Raw genomic sequence first — 3650 nt, 5'->3', positions numbered from 1 at the left:
TCTGAAAATGTTTTTTTTTGTTGTTGTTGTTGTTGTTTTTTAAATGCATTCACCAAGGACTGGGAATGTGGCTTAGTAGTAGAGTTCTTGCCTAGCATGCATGAGGCCCTGGGTTTGATTCCTCAGCACCACATAAACAGAAAAAGCCAGAAGTGGCGCTGTGGCTCAAGAGGCAGAGTGCTAGCCTTGAGCAAAAAGAAGCCAGGGACAGTGCTCAGACCCTGAGTTCAAGGCCCAGGACTGGCAAAAAGAAAAAAGAAAAAGAAAAAGCATTCACCAGTCTCTGAACAACATAGTAAAACATTGATGTATGTAGCATTCATTGTATTAGGTATTGTAAGTAGAGGATGTCATTGTATTAGATGACATAATGGGCATAAGTTATGTGCAGGCTGTGTCTTTTCATATAAAGAACTTGAGGATCTGTGGATTTGATAGCCACAGTGGGGACTTGCACATCATCTCACCAGATGACAATAGATGGCTGCATGATTAGTCACCTGTTATGTTTAACTCCAGTCATAGAATGTCACCCCTAAAAGGACACCTTAGTCCATCTAGCTCAGTATCTTTAGGAGTTTTTTCTGCCTCTTCTTTAACCTCTATCACAATGGTTTTCAAAGAATGGCCATGAACCACCTGTCAGCATCACTGCGGAGTTTGTTAGGAAGATTTTCAGGCCTGAATTCAGACTGAATGAGAACATCTGGGAATGGGTCTGACACTAGGTAGCTTTGCCAGCCCCATGGTGGATTCAGCCCATGCTATTGAGAGCAGCTCCTCCATGCATCAGCTTCAAAGTATCTTGGGTCAGTAACTTCTCTTAGATGGTGCTCAGCCACATAGAAATGACTTCCTGCTTTATGTCTATATTTATCTCCCCAAAGCTTTGAGGGGTGGAACACACCATCTTCAGAAGTATAGACACTGCTTAAGCTTTCCCATGTGGGCAACAGCCCTGGCTGGGGTGGTCTCCATGGAAAGGGCAGCAAGAGGAGATGTAGACAGAGTTGGTACTGGGCAGGAACCCTGGGGGACGCCAAAGCCCATCTTTGCCCTCTCCCTTAACCATTGAATGATGACCAGATGATCCAAGATCCACTGCAAACAACAACACAGTAGAGCCTGGCACTAGGCTTGGGCTCTTATGATTAATAACCAGAATCATAGGACTACAGAGTGGAGAATCGCATGGGCCTATGGAGTTGACATGATGAGAGTCTCATAGAATAGCCAACATTTTTCCAGAAGTAGTATGAATAAAGCAGAAAAAACAAAGAGCAGGGAACAAGCCTCCAGAAACAATGTGGACAAGGAAAAACAAGCGTGGCCCAAATGATTGTGACTTCGAATGCAATGTTTATTTGGCCATCCATGTTCATGCAATCCTCCTGTTACTGCTACTTCCTTCTCTCCCTTTCCTCATTTTTTGCATTCCTGGGATTTCTCAAGGCCTTGTGCTTGCTAAGAAGCCCTGTACCAATTGAGTCTCATTTCCAGCCCATTTTAGCTACTTTTCAGGTAGGATTTCAGTTTTACTCCTTGGTCTTCCTATTTATCCCTCTTGAGTAGCTAGGATGACAGGCAAATATCACCTTGCCCAGTTTATTGATTGGTTGAAATGAGGTCTCACTGAATTTTGCCTGTATTGACTGCTAACTATGATCCTCCCAAACCCTCCCTCTGGGTAGCTAAGATTACAGGCCTGGCCACTGTGCACATCACAGTGTCTTATTACTTTTATTTATAACTTAGTATTTTATCAAGTTCCTTGGTAACCACACACTTATGTATGTATGTATGTATGTATGTATGTATGTATGTATGTATGTATGTATTTTTGTGCTGGTCCTAGGGCTTGAACTTAGGATCTGGGCACTGTCCCTGAACTAGTGCTCTACCACGTGAGCCATACTTCTACCTGCTTTGGTGCTTACTTGGAGATAAAAGTTTCACAGACGTTCCTGCCCAGGCTGGCTTCGAACCACTATCCTCAGATCTCAGCCTCTGAGTAGCTAGGATTACAGGCTTCATCCACTGGCATAGGGCTCTTTTTTTTCCCTCTTAATGCAAATAGCATTGGGTGCTTTACAGACCTCTAATGCATGGTCACTGTGTGTGTGTGTGTGTGCACGCACACACATGTGCGCGTGCATAGGTGTGCTAATCCTGAGGCTTGAACTCAGGGCTTGAGTGCTGTCTCTGAGCTTTTGTGCTCAAGGTTAGCACTCTACCACTTGGGCCACAGCTGCATTTCCAAGGGTTTTTTTTTTTGTTTTCTTTTTTGGTTTTGTTTTCAGTGGTCCATTGGAGTTAAGAGTCTCACAGACTTTCTGCCTGGGCTGGCTTTGACCCACAATCCTCAAATCTCAGCTTTCTGAGTAACTAGGATGATAGACATGAGCCACTCGCACTGGCTGCATGATCGTCAGAGACATCAGTTTAACAACAGTAAACAGTTTAATTGTTATCTGTCTCTGGGCTCTGTAATGGATAGGTCCTAATTCTGGTGACTTAATATTGAGTTTTAAGTGGCTTCTCCTTAATCAAATGCTTCAATACTGTTCGCTGCAAACGACCTTTGAAAACAAACATTTGAAAACAAGACTCCTTAGAATAAGGAGCAAAGGCCAAAGCAAAGTAAGCTTAAGGGTCCTAATCCTATGATTAAGTATAGATTAGCTGATTTGCATTGCGATAATCTATACGAAATGCAATAATGTGGACTTTGATCTTTGTCTGAAAACTTTTGGTTTCACCCTGTTGTGTTTCCTCCCTTTGTGGTTAGCCGCTTGGGAGGGGATTTCCGGAGGTGCACATTCTTCAGTTTGTTTCCCAAAATATTTTGCATTGTTTAGGGTAAGAGATGGCATTGCCGCCTCTGTGGTACCTACGTCTCAGAGCCAATATGCTCTGTAAAGTAGCCATATGGTGGCCACCTCACATGACCATCTCTAACAATTAGTTTTACATTGTGGTAAAAATATACGTAACATGAAATTTAACCATTTTAAGTGCATGATTCAGTGGCATTAAGTTGACAGTGTTCTATAACCATCACCATTTCTACTTTTTAAAAAATCACCTCAGAAACAGTGTACCATTAATCAGTAACTCTCCGCACTGCTTAGCCCAGTTCTTGGCAACCACCATTCTCTTTCTTCTTTCTATGAATTTTACAACAGCAGGTACCTCATATCAGTGAAGTAGTAGAACATTTGTCCCTTTGTCTATAGTTCTATATTTTTCACTTAGCACAATCCATGTTCAATCAGGATGTTCCTCCTTTTTAAAGCTGAATAATATTCCATTTTATATAGGCATGCACGCATGCACCACACTGTATGTATGCATGTATACATGCATGCATGTACGCATGTATCGTGCTAGAGCCCTGCTCTCTTGTTTGGCTGGCTTGCTCACAGCTGGTGCACTACCACTTAACCCACACGTCCAGTTTGACTTTTTGCTCATTAATTGGAGATGGAATCTCAAAGACTTTTCTACCTAGTTAGGCTTTGAGCCTCAATCTTTAGGTCTTAGACTTTGCTTGTTAGGTTTATAGACACGAGTCACTGGCAGCCAGTCAAAGCAATCTTTCTGGCATTCAGATCTTACCATGTCTGCAACAGAAAAAAATACTTCTAATA

Source organism: Perognathus longimembris, chromosome 15, assembly GCF_023159225.1.
Source record: "Perognathus longimembris pacificus isolate PPM17 chromosome 15, ASM2315922v1, whole genome shotgun sequence".
Classification (NCBI taxonomy): domain Eukaryota; kingdom Metazoa; phylum Chordata; class Mammalia; order Rodentia; family Heteromyidae; genus Perognathus; species Perognathus longimembris.
This window is presented reverse-complemented; position numbering follows the sequence as displayed.